At 44.8% G+C, this 26818-nt stretch overlaps 1 protein-coding gene across 1 annotated transcript in view; it reads right to left on the minus strand.

Annotated features, from left to right (window-relative positions):
• LOC310774397 (uncharacterized protein) overlaps positions 1 to 26818 on the minus strand; it is an 86892-nt gene that overhangs the window by 54169 nt on the left and 5905 nt on the right. The window lies entirely within an intron of this gene.

Raw genomic sequence — 26818 nt, forward strand, 5'->3', positions numbered from 1 at the left:
CTACAGAGCTACAGGGTATCAGAGCCATTCTGGAAATCTTGGCTAAAGACATGTCAGGGGTGAAAAAAGGAGAGGATTCTCTGAATGACACGTTAACAAGCTGGGGGATCGAATTACCGAGACCGAATCCAGAATCTCTAGGCTCGAGGATGAAGAAGTTAAGAGAGGCCCGGTTGTGGAAGAGATGGTTAAACAGAACAAACAGCTGTGGGAAAGGCTACCAGTGCTGGAGGGGTATTCCCGGCGCCAGAATATACACATATCTGGGGTGAAGGAAGGAATGGAGGGCAAAGATTTAGATGCTTTTCTCAAAACACTGCTACGGGAGAGCCTGGAAATAAACGCAGATGAATGGTACGAAGCTGATAGGATTCATCGCGTGGGCCCAGCTCCTAAAGACAACACCAGACCAAGGCACATAATAGTTCGGTTCCTGCAAGATAAGGCAAAATCTGCGGTGCTGACAGCGGCGAGAAGGAAGAAGACCGTGACGTGGAGAAACGCTAGGATCTATTTCTTCCAAGACTATGCTCAGGAAATAAAGGAGAAGCGCAAGAAATATGATGAGGTGAGGCGGATCCTGCAGAAACGCAAGATTGAATATGCCCTGTGGTACCCGGCTGTAATGACTTTCACAATAAACAAGCAACGTCACGAATTCTCCAGTCCGGGAGAAGCGAAGATCTTTCTCAGCGGCTTAGGACCGACGGGCGGAGCGGAGGCTGAAGGGGAGAGCAACGTTCGCTGATGGTGAGGAATGACGCGATTACGCACAGTGAACAGTGACTTAACATCATGGCTGATTGTTTTTGGTTCAAGGCAATGACTCACAGACTGTATCAATGACTGTAGGATGTGGACAACTCATACGGGAAGAATGAAGAGCACAAGCATATGGGACTGTATGTGTTAAAGTACCAGTTATAAACTGTAATCAATGGATCCCCCTCCTTTTTATTTTATTTTTTCTTCTTCCTATCGTCATTTTTCTCTCTGGCCTACAGCGTTCAGACTGGCGGGATAAGGTTGGTCCCCATACATTGCAGGCTAGGAGTATAGCCTACTTTTATTTATTTTGTATAATCTGACATGTACACTCATACTTAGTGGTGAACCAGCTATATTATAGCTTTCTGTGTTTTTATTTTATTTTATTTTGACCAGTATCAGAGTGTTTGTGTTAGGCCAGATGAGTAGGGGATAGTTTATGCAGCATACAGTATTACAGTAGTGGCTTAGTTTGACATCATTGCCTTATTACTTGATGAGGAGGAAAAAAGATTTTAAGTTTCTAGTTCAGTTCTAAATGTGGGAATATAACAGCCGTATTGTAGGCAAGTGAGCCATGTATCAGGGCAGGGGCAGTATGATCATTTAGCCTGATTTAACCTTATGTGTAAATGAGAGACTATGCATATTAGGGCACATTCTTAAAAATGAACGATCAACGTTATAAATACTGTGAGGGTTGGAAGGGGATGGGTGAGCCGATGTAGCCATCAGAGGGATTAACAAGTTCTGCGGACCCACTTTGATTTGCGGGGGTAGCTGGTTCATGCACCAGCCTATTTACTTTCTTTTTTCGGTTTGTTTTATGTGTTGTGTTACAGTATGTGTCAAATGTTTAGCCATATGAGTATACAAGTGAATATATTACAGGCAGTATTATGGTTCACAGCACAAGTGCACCGCTCTTCAGATAAAGGGGTTCCATGGTATGGTGTATACAGCCTAATGACAATCATTATTTTTCATAGGAGGATGATATTTCTGTAGAATCTGGGTATGGGTTTACTTAAAATAGTTTCCTGGAACATAGCGGGGTGCAAGCACATTATCAAAAGGAAAAAAATCCTAACATATCTTAACTCATTGAGTGCCAATGACGACAATCGTCGTCAATTCGAATACTAACGTGGAGTGCCAATGACGACGATTGTCGTCAATTGCGTATTTTGACGGTGGGACGTGGATCAAAGCCAGATCCATCTCCTGTAAAATTTTGGGGCATGTTGAATGTTTTTTTACCGACCCATTAGGTGGCGACAGTGCTCTCCAGATTAGAGAAAGTTGAGTAAAAAACAGAGAAGAAGTCGTTATGGAAACGGAAACGGCATCGGTATGCATCGATATGCATGAAGAATAACGTTAGCTGTGCCTGTGAACAGCAGTCAATCTGCTGCCACAATTGAGCCCCTCCGTCTCCGCTGCGATACCCCCTTAGTTGCCGACACCAGCGTCTTTCTGAAAAGTTACATTATTCTCAGCTGGGAGCCGGCGACACGCTGTGAAAAAGCGGGGTGCAGCGCACTTTTCAGTGCAGAGCAAACGCAGAGCAAACGCAGCAGAGCCCCAGAAACACTCCCACGGAGGAGGAGGAGGGGGGTGGGGCACGCAGGGCAGCATACAACCATTGACAGTAAACACAGACCCAGACAGCAGGCTCGATGGACAGAGACAGGCAAACAAGCTAGAATATCTGATGCCCACCAGCAGTAAATCAAGACCAGCAAGAAGGTGTAGGGTCTGCGCACGCAGGGGCCAGCGCTGCTGGTTGCAGCTAAAAAATATTATTTGGCCAAACAAAATTCCTTTGTTTTCACTGTTTTATTGAAGGAAATTATTTTTGAGGTGTCACATCAGAAAATATTAGCTTCAGAGTCAGTGAATGTGCTTGAAATGCTTCATTTCACAAAAGGCTGAATATCTCAGCTTCTAATTTGAAACGTCTCTTTTTGCTCAAAACAACCTATCTTCTCCGGCTGATAACTAAGAAAATGGTATCAATAAACTTTTTTTTGCTGATGATACAATAGAGTCTCCTCGTTCTTTGTGCGTGTTCGGTGTTTACATAGTAATATCACACAATATTCTGTGGGCCTCGAGAAATCACTGAAAACGCTCTGAAACTCTGGCACTGGGAGCGTCCGTTCTCCAAAAGTGGCTGGCACTCAATGAGTTGAACAAAAAAAAGCTGACATTGCCCTGGTTCAAGAGCCTCACTTGAATGAGGATGAATCTGGATTGGGTGGGACAGGTTTATTTTAGTACATTTTCTGATAGGAAGAGAGGGGTGATGATTCTGGTTAAGAAAAACATAGATTTTCAGGTTTTGAATCAATTTTCAGATAAAGAGGGTAGATGGGTGGTCTTGGATGCTAAAATGGAAGGTCAAAGATTGACTATAGCTAATTTATATGGGCCAAACTCAGTTTCTCCTGAGTTTGCAATGCAATTAGTTTGCAATGCAATTAGGAATGTAGGGAACGATGATGTCATTATAGGGGGAGATTTTAATCAGGTAAGAGACCTGAAGCTGGATAAATCATCTCAACTGGCTAAGACCAGTTCCGCTTCAATTGCAGCAATAGAGATGATGATGGGGGAACTGGGCCTAACCGATATATGGAGGTTATTACACCCTCAAGAAAAGGATTATACATTTTTCTCGCACCCACATGCTACTTATTCCAGTATCGACTACTTTTTGGTCTCCAAAGCTATTGTAAATCAGGTACTGAGTGCTACAATTGGCAATATAGCTCTGACTGATCATGCACCAATTGATTTACTTATGGCCCCCAAAGAAAACGAGAAAAGGCATTTGAGATGGCTCTTTAATAGTCTTATGCTAAATAAAGAGGGAACCTGTGAGTTTATCAGAAAGGTGATGGGTGAATACTGGGAATTTAATGAAGGCTCAATCTCAGACTCTGGTATGACATGGGACGCCTTTAAAGTGAGGGGACGTCTTATCCAATATAGTGCAATAGTTAAGAGAATAGAGACTGAAACAATGTTGAGACTCGAGCAAGACATAAAGACGCATGAAAAACAGTACATACAGCATCCTGACCCAGAACTATGGAATAATCTTAATAAACTTAAATGTGATTTGAATAATATCTTACAAAAGAAAGCAGAATTTGCACTATTCTGCACGAAACGGAAATATTATGAACAAGGAGAGAGGGCGGGCAAATTATTGCCACATAAATTCAAGCAGTTACAAACTCAAAATATTATCCCTTGGATATGATAAAGACAATAAATTGGTCACAAACAAAAAATATATTAATGAGGTGTTTAAGACCTATTACCAAGAGCTTTATACTTCACAGGGGACAGTGGAGGAGTCTAAACTGGAGAGTTTTTTTTCATCAATTAAAATGTCAACTCTAACTGAAGCTCAGAGAGACACGTTGGAGGGAGACATCTCTATTAGAGAAATTAAACAAGCAATTATGAACCTTAGCATGGGGAAAGGGCCAGGAAATGATGGGTTCTCGTCTGACTTTTATAGGAAGTTTTACTTCGTTTCGAACTCAAGCTCTCACTAGTGCCTACAACGCTGCAACGCAGCCCTATGGAAGACTGTTATTTTGCTCCAAAATTACTTTTCATTAAAACCGACCAGCCACCCGTAGGTGGCGTGGTACCCCCTGGGGCTGACACGGATCCACGTGACTACGTCACGTCCTGTCAGCCCAGGGATAATCACTTTCCGTTTCTTCCACCCGCTGAGAAGACGTGTTTAGAAAGCTCCGCGGTTAACTTTGAATTAGCTCTCTTACATAGCTTTAGATACTAGGCTCGTTCCGTCTGATTTGCCCACCTCAAGAGGTTCGCGTGGACGGGATAAACCAGGCTTCGGGAACCCGATCCTGTGCCCTTCACCAGCGGCGTCGGAACAAGTCATCTAAAAAGCTAAGAGTATCTTCCTTAGTTAACTGTTTATTGCTACCGCCGTGTAGCTCTGCTGCTACCGCCGTGTAGTGGGTTTTGCTGCCGCTGTGTAGCTTTGCTTCGCTCCCCCGTCTGGGGCAGCGTTTTCGTTTGAGGGCCGACTTAGGTCCGCGCTCAAAACTGTAATGTACCACGTAGCACAGGAACAAAGAGGCTAATTAGCCCAGTTGTTACAGATAGCTAGCTTGGCACCCGTGCGGTTAGCTTTCGTGTGCTAGGTACTTTAGGCGGCGGCTTTAGAGCGCGCGCGTTAGATAGTTAGCTAGTTTGCTCAGTGCAGCTAGCTTGGACTACCTTGTAGCACTCCAGCTATCTGGCTGCGTCCCCAGACAGGGTAACGCACCCGGTTATTGTGGCAGATAGCTAACGTGCACACGTGCAGTTAGTGTCTGTGTGCTAAGTACTTCGCGCCAGCTACCTCTGTGTAGGGCGCATGTTAAGCGAGAGTAGTAGCTAGAAGCCATGCTCTTCAGTTAGCTAGATAGCTAGCTTGCTCCCGGCTTGCACGGTAACCCCGTTATTCCTGTTAGCAGAGAGAGGGGGGAACAGCTAGGTGCTGTATTAGCTGTGAGGCTACGCTGGCCGGTTACGACCGGCACAATTAATTTAATGTGTGCATGCCTAAGGGCAGGAGCACGCCGCACAGGCGTTGCTGGGACCTACATAAATGTAGTGTAGCTTTTACTGGCGTCGGCCCCGAAGGGGGCACTCTGAGATATTAGCTGGGCGATTACGCTAGCTAGGTGAGCTCGCCCCGCACGTTGTGTGGGCCGCTTCTCTCAGTACTTACGCCATCTTAGCCAGCTTGCTTGTCTGCTAAGTGTTGCTTGCCTCGTGCAAATAGCATCTACTAGATTGTAACTCCCTCTGAGGAGTTTCTTCTGAGATTGACTAGCTTCGCGGGCCGCTGGCCTCTGCTTGCGGTCACGCTTGCTTCCCCGTGTAAATACTCAGGGTAGAGACTCGCTGCACCGGCTTGTGCGCAGGCTTGTGTTAGCGCACGCTTGTCTCTCAGTGCTTATGCTAGCTTAGCTAGTGGCTTCCACGCCTGTTCTCTCGGGTTAACAGGTTGTGGGTATTGGTGCCTCCCCTTCGGGATGGGCTAGTGCCGCTTACGTTACCATTGCACGCGCACGTTCGCTAGCCTCCGGGTTGCTTACTGTCTAGCCTGTGCTTCTTGCTAGCCTGCTAGCTTGCTTAAGCAGTACTCCCGCTATTAGGGTGCGCCCTGCGGGAGCTTGCTATTAGTGATTAGCTTCCTGCTTCCTCTTGCTACTGAGCAGGGAAAGTCAGGGAGGGGATGGGCCGTGTGTAAAACTACTTTGGCCGAGTATGAATCGGCACGTTAAGTGCGTGTTCTGCCTTGGGCACGAGCACGCTGCACAGGCGCCTTGAACCCTCGGTCTTGTCCGCAGCTAAGCTCTTGAGAGCTGACCAAGGTCCGCTCTCAAAGGAGTGTGAAAGCTAGCTTGCCTTGCATACGTGCAGATAGCAATATTTAGTACTGTTAGCACAGAACGATAGTATTTTGCAGATAGCTGGCGTGCACCCGTGCAGTTAGTATCTGTGTGCTAAGTACATTGGGCGCGAGCTACCTCCGCTACAATAGACGTACCGCTCCTTGCTGGCGCTACGCGTCCAGCAGGGCTTACAGCTCGCCAAGGTCTGGGCTCAGTGCCGGCCTTTGGCTTGTAGCTCTAAGGACAAGCCCACCGCCCTTGGTGCCGAAGACCCGGGGTGGTTGGGAGCTCTCCATGGGTCACACTCCCTTGTTGGGGCGCCCCCTGCAAGTGCAGGGAGCCTGGCAGGGGGCACAGCGCACCTTGGTCCATGGCCACGGCCTGGCCTCGGTTGGCAGCGCCCAGGTCAAGCCCACCGGTTGACTCACCAAGGCTGGGCTTAGTTCCAGCCTGCGGCTTGTAGCTTTAGACCCACCGTCCTCGGTGCCCAAGGCCCGAGTTCGGTCGGGAGCTCGCCCAGGGTCTCATACCCATCATCAAGGCTCGCCTTGGTCCATGGCTACGGCCTGGCCTCGGCTAGAGGCTCCTAGGACAGCCCACCATCAATGGCACGGACGGCTCATTGCTGGTCGGACAAGTCCACGTGCGGCCGGTCTCGAGAAAGAACGTTACCTCCGCAGTCCCCCCAGCCTGCGAAAGGCGCACGGCAGGGGGGGGAGGGGGGGTTACTTCGATACAACAGCGCGTCAGTAGGCGGAGCTTGCGTAAGAAGTTCTCCCCCAGCATGCACAGCTTCTACGGAACTGTCCATGCGGCGGGGGGGCGTAGCCTCTCACGTCCCGCCCCCCCATCAGGGCACCGGATCAAAAGGTCCCGGTGCCCAGCAATATGCTCACGACGGGTTCCGCTCCTTTGGCCACAAGAGACCATCTTGTCCAACAGGCTCGATGCCTGGGAGCATCTATGTTCCCCGTCCCCATTACGGCGCACCCTCCAGAGGGGATACGGGATAATTTTCGTCCAATTTCGCTAATTAACGTAGATGAAAAAGTGCTGGCTAAAAATTTTAACAACTAGACTGGAGGATATCGTTCCACTTTTGATACATCCAGATCAAGTAGGATTTGTAAAGGGGAGAAGCTCAGCTGATAACTTACGCAGATTATTACACCTAATGTGGAAAACAAGAAATGAGGATGAACCGGTGGTTGCCTTCTCTCTCGATGCAGAGAAGGCGTTCGATAAGGTGGAGTTTTCTTTCCTGTTTTATACACTGGAGAGGTTTGGCTTTGGACCATCATTTATACAATGGGTAAAGCTAATGTATACTGATCCAATGGCCACTGTGCTTACCAATGGCATCATGTCACCTTCTTTTAAGCTGAATCGCGGGACGAGGCAAGGTTCGCCCCTCTCTCCTCAAATCTTCGCTCTTTTTCTCGAACCGTTAGCATTAGCTTTAAGAGGGAATACGAATATAGTGGGAATACAAGCGGGTCAAGAAGAACATAAACTTTTTTTATATGCAGACGACATTTTGTTGGTCTCTAGTAACCCTGAAACAGCAGCATCAGAAATAAATTCAGTAATAGACTCCTTTTCCTAAATTTCGGGTTATACAATCAATTGGACAAAGTCAGAAGCTATGCCCCTATCTAAAATATGCCCTCCGGCTATCAGAGACAAGTGGAAGTTTAGATGGATGCCATCTGGACTGAATTATCTGGGGATTAAGCTAACACCAGGTCTGAATAAAATAATGGAACATAATATCTCTCCCATCATTCAAAATATTCAATCTTTGTTAGATAATTGGACTAAAATGTTTATATCATTGTTGGGCAGGATCAACTTGGTGAAAATGATTATAGCACCTAAGATACATTATATTACATATATGCTACCCATAACACTTCCACACATACTGTTAAAGCAGTACAACGCAATAATTGAAAACTTTATATGGATGGGGAAAAAGCCTTTATTTAGCCGCGCTAAACTATATGCTGCCAAAGAAAGGGGGGGCTTGTCCCTCTCGAAGATTGACTGGTATCATTGTGCTTTCTCTCTCTCCCAACTACCTAAAATGAACCTCCCACCGGACCAGGCTCCCGATTGGGTAGGAATCGAAGAAGAATTAACATATCCATCCTCCTTAGAGGCCTTTTTGACCCAATCAGGAAGAGCAACACCGTTTAGGAACCCAGTATTATCTTTTGTCAGGGACTCCTGGAATGTGTCGCATCGCTTTACAAAAGCTAGTCCAAGTCTCACACCCAAAGCTTCTATATGGTACAATAAGAAGCTTCTGATAGGCAAGAAGACCTTTCTCTGGGAACATTGGGTCAGGTCAGGAATACATCTCCTAGGGGATGTGTTTGGGAACGAAGAGATGAGGTCCTTTGAGGAGATAAAGGCGGAATTTAATCTGAATGAATCAGAATCTTACAGATACTTACAATTAAGGCACTGCATATTGGCAAGTGTAAAGTCTAAAATTATCCAGCAAACAGGGATTCAGGAATTAATTCATATAACATGGCAAAAAAAAGGGAGGTGCCTCACTATTTTATGAGCATATCAGGGATGCACACACACCACCAGTAGAAGGACTAAAAATATGTTGGGAGAAGGATGTTGGGGAAGAGATTTTGATGGGTGACTGGAAGAACCTTGTTGCAACCTGGCATAAATGCTCACGGGAGATACAATCTCAGTTAATTCATTATAAGATTATTAATAGAAGTTACTGGACACCATGTAAACTAGCTAAACTGAAACTAAGGGACAATGATATCTGCTGGAGATGTGGTAAAGAGGTGGGGACCCTAGTGCACTTATTGTATTATTGTGAGAAGACAGTACGCATGTGGGATGATGTTCTTGATTTCTTGAATAGGATGATGAAGCTACCACTGGTTAAAATCCCAGCGCTTTGTCTGTTGGGATTGCTACCAGATAACATCAGAGTGACTAATCGTATGAGATTATGGCTACAATTGGCCGCGACAACTGGTTGTAGAGTCACTCTGAGACACTGGAAGTCCTTAGTGCCGTCTACCTATAAAGAATGGATGGAAATAATGTGTCAAATGGCATCATATGAACGAGTCACATATAGAGTGGCGGGTAGAGAGGATTTATTTGAAGAGGTCTGGGGCCAATTCCTCACTGAAATCAAAGGATCTAATACTGAACCTTTAAGAACATAATCTGAATGTGAACATATTATATTGACTATGTGTTTTGTCTTTTTTGTCTTTTGTCTTTTTTTTGTTTTTGTTTTGTGTGTGTGTCTCTATTGTTCCTGTATCTGCGTGGGATTTTGTAAGGCTATGTGTGTTTGTTATTGAAGTTGTGTACTTTAATTTGCATGAGGGGAGGGGGGAGAAAAAAAAAAGTGTACAGTTATGTTGTGAATTGATTTTGTATTACCAGTATTGATATATAACTGTCAAAACATTGAAAAATAAATAAAGGGAGGGGTGTTAAAACACAGGTAATAAATCAATCACAGAGAGATACTAGTAAAATAAAATAAAGTGCACTATCAAATAGTATCATATACTTGTGAGAATAAATATGTTTAAGTCTGGTTTTAAAAATACCGATGGAGCCAGCCTCCCTAACTGATCGGGGAAGCTGGTTCCAGAGATGGAGCACGATAGAATGCTCTACTTCCTGCAGATTTTTTCTTAATCTTTGGGACTGTAAGATAATTACCATCCTGTGAATGGAGGGGGCGTGTGGGAGTATATGGGATGATCAGCTCAGATAAGTAAGAGGGTGCAAGCTTGTGTAGAGCTTTATAGGTAAGTGCTTCCAGTCCCCCACTGGTGAGGAGGCGGTGGAGGAAGATGAGGAGGGGCGGTACCCTTCAGTATCGAGACTCCGCCCACTAGCACATAGGCTCCACCCTCTAGCACAGAGGCCCCAACCTCCAAGACAGCCCCCCCATGTGTTAACTCATTGAGTGTCATTGACGTCTAAAGACGTCAATTGCGTTTTTTGACGGTGGGACGTGGATTAAAGCCTGATGCATCTCCTGTAAAAGTATGGGGGATTTTGAAGGTGTATAAGCTATTTTACCGACCCATTAGGTGGTGACAGTGCTCTCCAGATTAGAGAAAGGTGAGGAAAAACAGCAGAAGAAGCTGTGATGAAACGGAAACCGATGCATGCTGGAGCCAGAGCCGTATAGATTGCTCTGGCTGGAGCTAACGTTAGCTGCGAACAGCAGCCAATCCGCTCCCACAACTGAGCCCCTCTGTCTCTGCTGCGATAGTTTCTCCATACGATTAGCCGCCAGAAAAGGAGCACCCGACACCGAAAAGCCAAACCATTCTCAGCTGGGACTGCTGAGAATGGTTTGGCTTTTCGGTGTCGCGCTGGGAGCCGGCGCACAAAAATGGCGGAGCGCTCCGAAAATAGACGCTGGGTGCAGCTCCAGCATGCAGGCTGTGTGTTAGTGTGGGGATGAGTTTCTCCCAGCTCCGGCATGCAGGCTGTGTGTTAGTGTGGGGGTGAGTTTCTCCCAGCTCCAGCATGCAGGCTGTGTGTTATGGCTCATTTCCACCACATTTTACAGCCCTGCACAGCCCGTCACCACTCGGCTCTACTTGTTTCAACCCGATGGACGTTTTGCTTCCACCGCTGGTCATCTGCCCCCGCCCACACCTGGTCGTCATAGCGACCGCATATCTGCCCTCCGCCCATATTCCGAAGTAGGCTATAACATAACGTTACAATTAAATCCATACACAGAACTTTTAAACTGTTTATGAAATACTGGTGCCTCTAAATGACCTACAGTGTACATGGGCAAATGTGACAATCGGCCAGGAGAATGGATATCACTTTGTTGTTAGTCAAAACTCACATGCGCTGCGCGAGGGACGGGCGCGAGGGACGGGGGTTGCGCTAGAGTGAAGCCTGTACCCCGGCGGCCTCTCACCAGGCAAGACCGCGGCTTCACCAGAGCCCCGCCTGCGGCCTAGCGGAGCCGACGCCGCACTCAACTACAAGCGCTTCCTGAGCAGCGGACTTTTGGACAATTGAAACCACCGCCACGATTTTATTTCACCAGAGGCGAAGGCAGCAACACAAAAGACTGATGGAAAAGCATAACAGAAGAGAAGGTAAACCCCACTAAACTGGTATGCAGCATTGCATTGACAGTCAGTAGGATAGACAGAGTAAACATGATTCTGCCTGGCCAATCAGTCGTCTACAATGTTTTCACGTCACCGTATGAACCCGGGTTCACAGAATAGAACCTTGACGAGGCAGGTACGAAAAGTAGCACGACTCGACCCCAATACAACCCGGGCTGTCCCCGTTTTTGATCGGTGGAATGAGACAAAAAAGCGAGACGAGCTGTGCGGGGCCGCGTTGATACCAGCGGTGGAAATGGGCCATTAGTGTGGGGATGAGTTTATCCCAGCTCCAGCATGCAGAGATTCGTCGCCTGACGCAGGTAGCAGAGATTCGAGCAGAGCCACCAGAGACACTCCCACGGAGGAGGAGTTTGCAGTTGAGGGGGGTGGGGCACGCAGGGCACCACACAACTACACCACGTCACTACATCAGAAAATATTAGCTTCAGAGTCAGTGATGTGCTTGAAATGCTTCATTTCACAAAAGGCTCATTATCTCAGGTTCTAGTTTGAAACATCTGTTTTTGGTGAAACCAACCTACTGCTGATAACTAAAGAACGGAAAATGATATAAATAAACTTTTTTTTGCTGATGATACAAGAGAGTCTCATCGTTCTTTGGGCGTGTTCGGTGTTTACATAGTAATATCACACAATATTGAGAAATCACTGAAAACGCTCTGAAAGGGCTGGCACTGGGAGCGTCCGCTTTTCAGAAATGGCTGGCAGCCAATGAGTTAATAGCTGGGCTGGGATAAGAAATAAGGATTTTTGATGACTGCATGGAAGGCATATGTTAATTCAGTATACACATTAGATGCACTGTGTTATCCCACGGGTCACAATTGTTGGCAACCATAAAACTCACCTTTTCACCTACTTTTACATGAAAATTTCAAAAAATTATGATTGATTATTGGTGGAGGTTGTCACCAATTTAAGTTTTCCTCTGACTGCCTGTGTCACAGAGAATGACATCACTTTACAGTCTCTGTGTGTAACGCGAAGTGAGAATGACATCACTTTATAGTCTCTGTGTGTAACGCGAAGTGAGAATGACATCACTTTATAGTCTCTGTGTGTAACACGAAGTGAGAATGACATCACTTTACAGTCTCTGTGTGTAACGCGAAGTGAGAATGACATCACTTTACAGTCTCTGTGTGTAACGCGAAGTGAGAATGACATCACTTTACAGTCTCTGTGTGTAACACGAAGTGAGAATGACATCACTTTACAGTCTCTGTGTGTAACGCGAAGTGAGAATGACATCACTTTATAGTCTCTGTGTGTAACGCGAAGTGAGAATGACATCACTTTACAGTCTCTGTGTGTAACACGAAGTGAGAATGACATCACTTTACATCAGAGGTGTAGTGCTATCTAGAGAAGTGGGGGAACGCACCTATATGGGGAACACCTGCACACGCACAGGTCCCAACAACCCCCCCCCCCCCCTCAAGTGCTGCAAACCACTGTCACTGACACACGACTTATCTTATTGTGTCCTCTATAAACACTGCAGAAGTAGCCCAAGACATTTGCAGCTCTGAAACTAAAAGACGTAGCCTATATGGCCACAGCAGAGCAGACTACTCAGCAGAGTCAGTTATCGACACAAACCGCTAAACAATCTCTCAACCAGCGATCACACAAGTTGCACAAGGCATTGGTCATCATTTGGTACGGCGGCCGGCATTTTTAGAATTTTGTGGCGAATTCTGGCGATGCAAATTGCAATGGGGTGATTAACGCTAACTTTTGATTCAACCGTGTTGAAAAGAAACACGCTTTTAACATTGTTTCTTCATGATTGTAAACATACCTTTTTAGCAGGTGGTCCGAAAAATGAAAGGATGATTGGCTGCCTTTTTCATCTTTACTTGTTATAGTGAGGTACTGGGGGAAATAAATATATTTTGATGCTGAAAAAGCCAGTAGGCCTAGCTGTTTCAGTATAGCTTTTATTAAACTGAGGTTTCCCCCGCGCTGTAGCTAGTTAAGGTGGAATGTTTCCTTATTCCTTCAAGCCACGAGTTGATGCTGTGTGAATCATTCAGCCCACCTTAAATATAGGACGAATGACAACGTTGCCAAGTTTCACTCGTTTTATTGGCTCCACATGCACACACACACTGACACACATACAAAACACCCCTTGGAGAAGTATGGGAACGCCGTTCCCCCGCGTTCTACGGGCACTACACCTATGCATTACAGTCTCTGTGTGTAATGCCAAGTGAGAATGACATCACTTTAGTCTCTGTGTGTAACGCTAAGTAAACAGCAGGTGGTTTACCCTAAGCCCTCGTTCACACAGCACGCCGAAGCAACGCTCAACCGAAGCTGTACCTACGCTGTACCCACAAGTTTCATTTAGGCATCCTTGTTAACAGGCGAAGCCGTTCACACCACCCACGTGCGTGCCACGCTGAAGCCGTGCAGAAGCCACGCTCACGCCATGCCGAAGCCATCACTCAGGACGGAGGCCGAATTTCCAAGCGTGACGCTGAAGCCGTGAAGCATGAGGTCAAATGGGAGTTGTGGGTGGGTTCAAGGCACGAGAGTAGGCGCTGAGTGGAGCTGAGAGGAAAAGAGAATGCGTCTTGTGTGAACAACAAGGCGTACGTTCAGCTTGTGCTGCTTCAAGCTTCAGTTCTGCTTACTTTCGGCGTCCTGTGTGCCCTCGTTCACACAAGACGCCTTCTCTCTTCCTCTCAGCGCCTACTCTCGCGCCTTGAACCCGCCCACAGCTCCCATTGACTTCATGCCTCACGGCTTCAGCGTCACGCTTGGAAATTCGCCATCAATCCTGAGTGATGGCTTCGGCGTGGCGTGAGCGTGGCTTCGCAAGGCGTGGCACGCGTGCGGGTGCGGGTGCTGTGAACGGCTTCGCCTGTTAACAAGGACGCCAAAATGAAACTTGTGGGTTCAGCGTAGAGCTTAGGTTGAGTGTTGCTTCGGCGTACTGTGTGAATGGGGGCGTAGTGTACGACGTGATACGCAGGTTCGCAGTATGTATACCCACTAGGAAAGCTCCAGGATTTGAGTATACAATTTGCAGGGATACGTAACAATATAGTTTTGTGAGAGAACTTTCACTTCAGTGATTTTGTTTCACAAATACTGGGTAGATAACTGCAGGGGAAGGTGTGTGTGTGTGTGTGTGTGTGTGTGTGTGTGTGTGTGTGTGTGTGTGTGTGTGTGCGTGTGTGTGTCTGTGTCTGTGTGTGTGTGTGTGTGTGTGTGTGTGTGTGTGTGTGTGTGTTCGTGCGTGCGTGCGTGCGTGCGTGCGTGCGTGCGTGTGTGTGTGTGTGCGCGTGTGTACCTGGGTGTGTGCGTGTCTGTGTGTGTGGACCCAGCACCCATGTTAGTGGATCAGGTTGTTCACACTCGGCACAGCGACCCACTCGCAATCTGTAAAGCTCCAGTTTAGCTAGGCGTCTGATCTAAACTACCACATATTTCACAGAAAAACACCCTGGAAAACACTCTAGATGGTCATATCACCATTATATCACCACAGAAGCACAGATATAAAAGACCAGGTTAGGGTGTTCACTGTTGATGAATCCATCTGCACTGATGCAGGTTTTACATGCAAAATCAAATTGTGTCGGCTATTGAATTACCACAAGGACACATGTTCAGGTTTGTTTATTTATAGGCTTACTTAATGTAGGCCTATATGTCATTATTTAGAAAGAGAGAGAGAGAGAGAGAGAGAGAGAGAGAGAGAGAGAGAGGTCCCCTAGGCCAGTGATTCTCAAACCAAAATCAGAATATTTCTGATATGAATTTGTCCAGAGTTCCATGACTGTAGCTAGAGAGATCACAGAGAAACTATGATCACAACAGTCATTCTTCTATTTGACTAAATTATTTTCAGAAGTGATACTTCCCCTATAGCTGCCACTGGGAGAACTGAAGACACTGGCCTCAGCAAAAGTTGGTAAAAACAGGAAGCGTGCCCAGATGCTGATTCAGCTGAAGAAATCACCCAGAATGATCCAGCACTTGACCATGATTACTCTATACAGAAAATACACAGATCACAACACCTTACTGCTGGCAAACAGCTATCATCCCACACCCCTGAAACGAGGTCTACCAAAAAGTCAGTTCTTCAGACTTCGATGAATATGTCATACTACAGAGGATTAAATTGAAAATCAGCAAAAATTAAACAAAGGTTTTTGCAACGGGGGTATCCAGGTGACTGTGTGGAGGAAGCCTATCAAACGGCTTTACAGAAACCAAGAAATGAACTGTTCCAAAATCTAATTAACAACAAATACTCAATCATGTTTAGCAGAACCTATACCCTCAACCAGGCGCGGACTGGCTATTCGGGCGCTGTCAGTGGCATGCCGTCCATTAGGCGAACTAGGCAAATGCAAGGGGCGCTTGAGCCAAGGCCGAATTAACCATATGGGCAACCTGGGCAGGTGCCCAGGGGCCCTCGGTGTGAAGGGGCCCTCCAAAAAAAAAAAAAAAATGGTCATGCTCATGTTGGGCTCCACAGAACTATGACACAAATCTAAGACCAATCAGGACAAAATAAAATTTGTTTCCAAGAAGATTAAGTCTGATGATTTAGTGTCATTGGATGCCTGTGGGCAAGTCGTGACCCAACCTGTTCTCACTCCGAGCGCGCAGCATATTGACGCTTTGTCATGCCCCTTGTGCGTTGCTTGTTTACTAACACGGTACCCTTGAGCGACCCATGAAACGACTTGGGCTTTCCAACTAAACTCCAATGTATACCCATAGAAGTAATCTTTGACGCTCAAGGCAACTGCTCCACCGTCCCAACACGCTGCCCTTGTCCGACGGATATAACGACTTAGGGTTTGGCTAATGTAAACCCATAGAAGTAATCTTTGACGCTCAAGGCAACTGCTCCACCGTCCCAACACGCTGCCCTTGTGCGACAGATGTAACGACTTAGGGTTTGGCTAATGTAAACCCATAGAAGTAATCTTTGACGCTCAAGGCAACTGCTCCACCGTCCCAACACGCTGCCCTTGTGCGACAGATGTAACGACTTAGGATTTGGCTAATGTAAACCCATAGAAGTAATCTTTGACGCTCAAGGCAACTGCTCCACCGTCCCAACACGCTGCCCTTGTGCGATAGATATAACGACTTAGGGTGTGGCTACTGTAAACCCATAGAAGTAATCTTTGACGCTCAAGGCAACTGCGCCACCGTCCCAACACGCTGCCCTTGCGCGACCAATATAGCGACCTGGGCTTTCACTAATTTTTTTTTTTTCATTAGGGCTTTCATTTATATAATATGGGTTATAATATAAATGACCATTGGCCTCCCCAATCCCGAACCAGACCACAGGAAGGAGGGGGGGGGAGGGGGGGGGACGGGGCGAAGCACAAGCGGAGGGAGGAAAACAGCGCAAAGGAGAAGCGACGTTCAAAATCATCATAAAAGCATTATTTTATTTTTAATATGTAGGCCTATGTTTGATATTCAATATGTACACGTGCATGCAGACACACGTATGCTGTCCCAGTCACTGCTCCACCCCCTCTGCCGGATCTGGGGAGGCGGAGGAAGGAAAACAGTGCAAAGGAGAACCGACGTTCAAAATCATCATAAAAGTATTATTTTATTTTTAATATGTAGGCCTATGTTTGATATTCAATATGTACACGTGCATGCACATACACACATGGGGCTCTATTCTCCCACAGGCCATCGGCGCTATTACGGGCCTTAACCGCAAAAAAACGTGCCTTGCGCCTGTTTCGGCAAGATAGCAATAGGCTTTAGGCTGCCAAATGCGCTTTAGGCCGAATGGGCGTGGCGCAGTCCCAAAGTGGGCGTGTCGGCGCTAAATACCAGCCTAGTCATATCTTGGGAGCTGGCCTACATTTAGCGCTTTGCGCTTTTCAAAAGCAGGCCTATTCTTTGCCTTCACTGCTTCTTCTCTGTCACCCTTCTCTCTCTCTCTCTCTGAGTTCCCAGCATGCATTGTGTTTCTTCATTTCGCTACTAAATAGCCACCAAATGAGCCAAAATAGATATAAAAGGTAGTTCTAAATTAATGTGTAATGGTAACACAGCCTGCCATTGTCAACATTTCAATATTGGACCAAATAAAACCTCGAAATGAAAACACCACCCTATGTGAAACATATATGTCCTCCTGGGCATATATATACCCCTTGTCGAGTTAACGTGATTTAGAGAAGTAACAGCGGAACGCGCTTCGGAACGCGCTTCTAATGGCATCTGCTATACTGTGATGTCCGTCCAATAACTTGGCCCTATTTCACATTTAGTTTTACAATAAAAACACATTTATGCAATGACTTGACATAATGTAGGGTATATTTATGTGCATCATCCTTCCTGCAGCAGGCGAGAGAAAATGATATCTTTCTGGACAAACTTTCACCAATCTAATAGGCTATATTTTTCTAGCTGATGCATAGAACATTATTTTCACTTTGATCTTGCTATAGTGTAGCGTATTTACATGCTTGCAGTATTGAAACTGCAGTTAGATTGGTTTGAGAAGCATAATAATATGGAATAATAGCCTATAATGCAGACAGACAGGCTGGATGAAGGGGGGGGGGGCAGAGCGTTTGGCTTTCGTCTGGTTTTGCGGGATCACTGGAATTGGAGCTAAAAAGGCAAGCGTGCGATTCGTTTATTGCACTTATCCAATGAGCATGACGGTGCATAATTTTACGCCTAAAAGGCGTGGTTGTAATGCTTTGGGCTGCATCTAGCGCCAGCACGACGATATCAAGTGCGCCTTTCCACGCCCACTGCTTTGATCTGCGCCTGCCGCTCGGCCTAGAAACTGCGCCGATGCAACGATAGGGGCCATGCTGTCCCAGTCACTGCTCCACCCCCTCTGCCGGATCTGGGGAGGGCCGTAGGTGGACCTGCACATGCTTCCTCCAATACATGTGCAGTCACCAGCTGCTTCTTTTCACCCAAGAGTGAGTTTCACCGGTGGGACGTAGCGTGTGGGAGGATCACGCTACCTCCCCAGTTCCCCTCCACCCAGACAGGCGCCCCCAACGACCAGAGGAGGTACTAGTGCAGCGACCAGGATGTACAGTATCTTGGTTTGTTTGTGTATAAAAACAAACTGTGTGTAAAATGTAAAAAGTACAATTATGGATGGAGATGAGTACCGTACTGATAGCTATGTGTAAAATATCTATAATAAGCGATGGGGATGTAATTAAAATAATATATAACTGTTAAAAGTGGTATAGTGGTGGTGACTTGCTATTATAATAATATTAATAAACATAGGTCAATAAATAATCATAGTAGAAATATAATAATAATAATAATAATAATAATAATAATCATAATAGTTATAATAATAATACTAATCGAAGTGGAAACAGTTTATAATAATGATAATAGTTCGGAACAGAAGGTAGGTTAATGTAATAATGGTAATTTAGTAAATAAATAAATTAACAAAACATGAAATAAATTAAACAGTCAAACAATCAAAAATAAACCAATCCAGTCAAAGGGGGGGGGGGGGGGTAATGAGACATATTAAACAATAATAATAACAATAATAATAATAATAATAATAATAATAATAATAATAATAATAATAATAATATAATAACCGTGGCTAAACTAATCATAATAATAATAATGGAAGCCGTAATCATAGGTAATCAATAATCATAATAGAAATGTCAGTTATTATAATGATAATGATAATAACCATAGTTATACTACTACTAATAATAATAATAGTAATTAAAATAGTAATCATAACAGTAATAATAGTTCAGGACTGGAAATAGGTCAATATAATAATGGTAATTTAGTAAATAATAATAATAATAATAATAATAAATAAAATTAAACAGTCAATCAAACAACCAATTCAGTCAAAAAGGGGGGCAAGATAGTGGGACAGATTCAACAATAATAATAATACAATAATTACAATTTTTACAATAATTATATAATTATTGTATTATATTATATGAAGAGAACTTTGCCAGGCTCTCTTTATTTTTTCTTAAAAAAATACAGGATTATATCGTCAGATATATATTTATTTCTCCTTTGTAGCATTTTCTTTAGAAGTATGTAGACGTATGTAAAGCCCTGATATTACACACTCGGGTACAGTAGGTAGCACCAAAGACTGTCCCCTCTGAGAGAGCCTGGTGACGTGAAACGAAAGCTGGCGGATGGAGGGAATGAGGAAATGGAGTCAGAGTCAGAAGATGAAGCGGGAGAGTTTGAAAAGAACAAAAAGAAAGCAGTCAGTTTTGGGTGTCTAGGCCCAGCCATGGAGCTCATAGGCCCAGCAGTGACAACCTGGGGCTGGGGGTATCCGCCCTGGGTGTGAGGGCCCAGCCCTGGAGCTCATAGGCCCAGTAGTGACATGGGTGTCTTGGCCCAAGCATGGAGAATCTACATGTGTGTCATATAAGGAAATTCTCTAAAAATCCATTGTTGAAGCGACGGCCGAAAACACTGTTTGAGAGTCTAGAGTAGGTATTGTAGATAGCCTGTAGCGAGAATGGATGTTGTGGATGGTGTCCAAAGGCGTATTACGCCCCCAGCATTGTAAAGTTTTTGTAAAACTCAGGATTTCTCATGAGTTTTGTGACTTTGTCAGCTGTGCCGGGCTCTATCTCTCTGAGCGTAGCTTCGATTTGGCTAGAATTTGCTCACAGTAGGCTTTGGAGGGTGCCCTAGCTGTGAGCCAAATTTGCTGGAGTTGTGTTTACAGGAAGTCGGTCCGCACGGCCATTAAATGTGGTCAAGTCAGCCAAAACTGGACGAAAAACACCTTTATTGCGATCATACTGCCCCCGCTCGACGCAATGAGCCAAGATTTGGCACACTGGTTTAGACGTGAGGACTGATCACCTGTGCAAAATCTGGAGTCGTTACGCCTTTAGCGGGCTAAAATATTGCAAAAAAGCATTTGTTGGTGTATATACAATGGTACGCGAAAACCGCTTTCTGGCAATTATACTGCCCCCGCTTTCCGAAATGAGCCAATATTTTACACACTAGTTCAGACTCGCCTACCAATCACATGTGTCAAATCTGGGGTTGCTGCGACTTCAGCAGCCCGTTTAGTTGCGAAAAAGCAGTTTTGGCAAGTAATCTCATCATCACAAACATGCTTTTTTGCAATTAAAAGGGGCACTTCGACCGCCGAGACCTCAGATTTGGCACAATTGTTCGGTTAAGGCTGCTATACGAGAATACAGAACAATAAACCCCAAATTCTTCCGATTTTTTTTCCCCCTTTGATCCAGCTCTCCTCAGGATGGTGTCAGGCCCTTATGCCCTAAGACCATCTGACATAGTTGGTCCAATGTGAGCAAAACATATTCTGAACATGATAATGCTCCGATCTTTTACTATGTTGTACACACCCCACTGCCTGGATCACTTCTACCCGGTCCTGGGCCACTGTTTTCGGCTTCCTGGTTTGACCTTTGACCCCCACATGCCTGGAGCTCACTCTACCCAGGTAAGGTGCACTCCTTGGGGGTTGTGAGACCCAGGCCCCCACCCCACTGCCTGGATCAACTCTACCCGGGCCTGGGCCACTTTTTCCGGCCTGCTGGTTTGACCTTTGACCCCCCATACCTGGAGCTCACTCACTCTACACAGGTTTGCTGCACGCCTCAGGGGTTGTGAGACACAGGCCAACACATCAGTGACAACACATCAGTGACATCAGATGATGTCATCAGTCATGATGTCATCAGTCATTTATCTGCACATGGACATGCACAAATATTAATATGCGTATGTCATATAAGCTCAACACCTATATCTTGCATAAATGATATATATATATAATGATTAAATATGGTAACATATACAGCATAACCATTTAAAAATTTGCCATATATATGTTTTTTGTACATGTGCATTAGAGATGCGCGGGCCGCAGTTATAACCGCCCCTGACAGTGGATATACCGCCCATCGGTGCTAAATTTGGTGCTGTTGATGCCGCAGCCGTCATACCACATCGCCAGACTGTGTGTGACAGGGCAAAAAAACACGCTGCTGAAGAGAAGAGCAAACTGGGGGAAGTCATACTAAAAGTGCTTGACGAGGTCGGTGGAGTTGCTGTTACCACTGATATGTGGACAGACGAGTTCAACAAAAGGGCATATAGAGTCCTTGAAAAGTCACTACATTGCCGCCGGGGAGACGTGGCAACTGCAGAGTCGGATTCTGGCTACAGTGGAATTTGACTGCAATCTCAAAAAGACCGGCGACAACGTCCATGACCAGATCACCAGTGTGTTGAGGGGTTATGCAATACCAGCGGACAAAGTTGTCTTTGTCAGCGATAGCGGCCCTAACATAAAGGCTGCTCTCTGGCCGTACCACTGGATCCCATGCTCTGCACACATACTGAACATGGTGTTGAGACACACGGTCAGTGAGAGAAATGCTCCAGAAGGCATCAAAGATGTGGTGGAAATGCTGGATGCATGCAAAGGCCTCGTTACCTTTCTGAAGAGAATCGGTGCTGTTGCAAGCTTGGCCAACACTGTGATCCAAGAGTGTGAGGTTCGCTGGAACAGCAAAGTCAACATGCTGGAGTCTGTGCTGAAACAGTACAGTGGGGAGGCAACCTCCATTCCGACATACCCCTATTACGACAATCCTCTATTACGACATCCCCCTATTACGACATGCCTCTATTACGACATGCCCCTATTACGACACATTTTAGTACCACCATTCCGACAGTTTAGGTTCGCCAACATAGCCTACATGCCCGCAACAGTGGGGCTTACAAGCATTAACACATGTAAGAGGAGAAAAATACTATTTTTTAGAATAATAATAATGTTTATAACATGACATAAAGTCCAACAAACCACAAGAACAACAAAAACATAGCCTTATAAAACGATTACATTTCTAACACACAAAGATCAGCACCATGGATAGCCACGGATAGTGGCAGAGCAGACACGGGAACTGAAAGAGGTGGGAATACTACTGTAATAATAATTGTAGTATTATTATTTTAATTTTTGTTATGAATAATTATAATAATAATAATAATAATAATGACAATAATAAAAAAAACTTCAATTAATAGCCCCGGATTTTATTTGCTTCGGCCTATAGGCTGTTTAGGATTTAGGAACTGCATCTATTGGGTGTTGTTTTATTCCTTGATTGAGCACAAAATAATTGATCAGGAAAGTTTCGAAATAATAATGATTGTTAATAATAATAATAATTATTATAGCTGCTGCGCAGCAATGGGTCGTGGCCGGGCAAGTCTCAAGGCTTTGAGCCTTGAGCCTTGAAATCAGCTCAGAAGTGTCAAGTGTCAATACAAGAAGGAAGGTTGGCCATAATGACAATGAATCAGCACTTCCTGTCGCCCTTCAAAATAAAACAATTTAGAAGGTACAGGTACTGAATGCTGCTATAGCGCCCCCTAAAGGCGAAATGACACAATATTTATCCTATAGGCTCAGAGTACATCCTTCCACACCTGGACCAAGGTTGGTTAGGATCGCACGTTGTGTTCTAGAGTTATGGTGATTCTTGTGAAATTGGCCCCACCCACAGAAGTTTGGAAGTCGATTATATCGCAACGGTGTGCTTTTTTCAAATACCACAAAACAGTGTTGTGCAGGACACTCATCACATGATGTGTGCTTTGGTTTGGTGAAGACTGGACAAAATTTCAAGGGGGAATCGCAAAAAAACTGTTTTGGACCAAATTCAAAATGGCGGAACATCTAGTCAGACGGAAATGGGCGTGGCCTAGATGAGTAGATGCGGAAGGACCCAAGGAATCCAGGGAAAAAATAAGTTTGATGATAGACCATACGGTTCGGAAGTTATGGACCAGAATGTAAAGAGGGCTGTTATAGCTCCACCATCTGCTCAATTTGTGTAATTCTTTCGTGTAGAATAAAAGGCCCCTCTGTGCACCTCCCTACCAGGTTTCGTAGCTGTAGATGTTATGGTTTCTGAATTACAGCTAATTTACTGCAAGATTTTTCGAAACCCCATGCAAGTCAATGGGGGAAAAAAATATTATGACATCACAATTGCTTGACTGACTGATGACATCACAAATACAACCTAATTGCCAAAGGTAATTAAGGTAATTAGGCTATACACGGGGCCAGAATTCAACGTTTTGATGCACTGTGGGCTCAATTTTTGACCGATCGAAAATCTGGTTTGATACTTTTGTGTAGAACAGTCTAACGATGCAGATGCTGAAGTTTGGTGTCGTTTGAAGAAAAAATGTGGGAGGAGTAGGGTTTAATTCGTTTTTGCAGTTTTTGCAGTTTTGCGGTCTTTAGACTTCATAATTGGCCATAGGTTGCATTGTACAAAAGCTTCCCCTCATTTAGGCGCACATTTCGGTGAAAGTTGCAAAGCCGTAGCACGTATGCCTGATTTTTTATGAATTTTTTAAGTTTTAAACTTTAGACGGTCGCTGTAGTGCCACCGTTAGGACTATTGGCCCCAAATTTGTGTCAAAGACATTTGGCATGGGACTGGACCTTTGTGCAAAGTTTGGTTAGTTTTCATCCATGGGAAGTCGAACTTCCCGGGAGGATTAAGAATAATAATGGCAAATACAAGAAGTGGCCTGGCCGCTTCGCTGGCCCGGCCACTAATAATAGTAATAATAATAATAATAATAATAATAATAACAGTACAAATGCAATTAATAGCCACGGATTATATTTGCTTCATTCAATCACTGAATAAATTCGCATCCGCCTAGCCTATACAGCGGTAAGGCCGCCTGAAAGGCCTAACAGCCTATAGGCAGGCTTGACGGCATCTAGGCTATTTGATTCCTTGCTTGAGCACAAAATTATTGTTCAGGAAAGTTTGGAAATAATAATGCTTATTATTGTTGTTGTTGTTGTTGTTGCGATAAATTAAATTGTATAAAAAGATCTAGGCTAAAGAACGAATAGTAGGCTAGCCGCGGCAGCCTATTAAAGAAAATAAAAAGGTAGCCTACTAAATAAATTCTGTTTTTATTGGAGGTCTTATTAAGTTGTTTGCATAACTCTTCTAGGTGTTCGAGCACATCGTGGAAAACCATGCACAGTTTGATGATGACACTGTCAGCCGCGCTGATGGATACATCAACCTCCTTGACAGCTTCGAGTTCTGCTTTTGGTTGAAAACCTTCCAAGCCATCTTCTCTTACTCGGATGTTGTCTTTGATATTCTCCAAAACAAACATTTCGATATGCAGTTTTGCCTCGCCAGATTGGATGAGCTTCACAGATCAATCGAAAAGGAAAAAGATAAGTTTGAGGTCTATGGAGAGACCGAGGCTTTGGTTGGCCCTCCGCGCATCCGTGGAGCTGGAGATGTTCGCGCACGGTACAGAGCGGTCCACTGCAGCGTAATCGACAGCCTTCTAAACCAGATCTCCAGCCGCTTCACTGATCACATTCCTGCCACTGATGTGTGTGTGTGTGTGTGTGTGTGTGTGTGTGTGTGTGACTGTGTGCGCGCAGTTTATTTATTTATTTCAAATCAATCCCTGAGTCATTTGATTTCATCCTGGTGCCCGGGCTTAGCTCATTATGTCTTATACAGGGCATTGTGAACTGCTGTGAGCTCATCCTCCCTCCCCGTCTCAAATCAAAACGAGCCTCGATTGACTGGCTGCCCCTGTAAAATAAACAAATAGCCTATGGAAATCAGTGGTTATCAATTCAAGTCGCAGGCGAAAACTCGCAATGCAACTTGTGATGATAATAGCCTAGTAATGACATTTATAGGCTATTAATTAGCCTACCTCATGTCGGAATGGGGGAATGTTTAAGCGGCGTCTGGATACATGACGTGTATGACGTGTATCCATGTCTGGATATGTTTCCCTGCCAGCGGGCATAGAAGTCGGCTTCTAATTGGTATTTCACGGCACTTTCAGTGCGCTACTGAAGAGGGTAGGCTCCGTGAGTGATGAACTTTTTAAAAATTCGTTTTCCAGCAACACCTGACAGTTATGAAAATTGTGTAGGTATTTTCTGAAGATTTTTGTAGGCCTACAAATCCGACATCTCTGATTGAGAAATGTGAGTATGATAGGCTATAATGTTTCCCCTGCCAGCGGAGGAGGCAGCGCATGCAACAAATAATCTGCTCACATGATGATCATGTTCTCTCACCTTCAGCGGAGAAAGTTTAGTGGTAAATAGGTCACAGTTCAGTAGGTCACAGTTCAGCTCAAATTTTATTTGATTTCATGTACAGGCCAGAACTGGCATGCAATGCTCTGCTGCGCTGAGAGGGAGGCGCGGCTCTCCCCATAGACAAGCAATCGTGTGGGGGGCTGTAGCCAACTGATTAAAATAAATGGTTTAAATAAACAATTTCATACTATTTACAATCTTTGCTGAGCAATATCTTTGTACAAAAATAATTAAAGCAGGTCCCAAACTGCCGCAGGTCCCATATTTACGCGGGGCCTGGCTACATATTTTGTCAATTAACGCCCGGGCTAATAATTGGTATTTTACGGTATTATTATTATTATTAATATTATTATTATTATTATTATTATTATTATTATTATAACTATTATGAGTATGATTATGATTATGATTATGATTATTATTATATTTCTACTATGATTATTTATTGACCTATGTTTATTAATATTATTATAATAGCAAGTCACCACCACTATACCACTTTTAACAGTTATATATTATCTTAATTACATCCCCATCGCTTATTATAGATATTTTACTAGCTATCAGTACTCATCTCCATCCATAATTGTACTTTTTACATTTTACACACAGTTTGTTTTTATACACAAACAAACCAAGATACTGTACATCCTGGTCGCTGCACTAGTACCTCCTCTGGTCGTTGGGGGCGCCTGTCTGGGTGGAGGGGAACTGGGGAGGTAGCGTGATCCTCCCACACGCTACGTCCCACCGGTGAAACTCACTCTCGGGTGAAAAGAAGCAGCTGGTGACTGCACATGTATTGGAGGAAGCATGTGCAGGTCCACCTACGGCCCTCCCCAGATCCGGCAGAGGTGGTGGAGCAGTGACTGGGACAGCATGTGTGTATGTGCATGCACGTGTACATATTGAATATCAAGCATAGGCCTACATATTAAAAATAAAATAATAGTTTTATGATGATTTTGAACGTCGGTTCTCCTTTGCACTGTTTTCCTCCCTCCGCCTCCCCAGATCCGGCAGAGGGGGTGGAGCAGTGACTGGGACAGCATACGTGTGTCTGCATGCACGTGTACATATTGAATATCAAACATAGGCCTACATATTAAAAATAAAATAATGCTTTTATGATGATTTTTAACGTCGGTTCTCCTTTGCGCTGTTTTCCTCCCTCCGCTTGTGCTTCCCCCCCCCCCCCCCCCCCCCCCCCCTGTCCTTCTTTCCTGTGGTCTGGTTCG

The sequence above is a fragment of the Poromitra crassiceps genome (genome assembly GCF_964638095.1).
Source record: "Poromitra crassiceps genome assembly, chromosome: 4".
Classification (NCBI taxonomy): Eukaryota; Metazoa; Chordata; class Actinopteri; order Beryciformes; family Melamphaidae; genus Poromitra; species Poromitra crassiceps.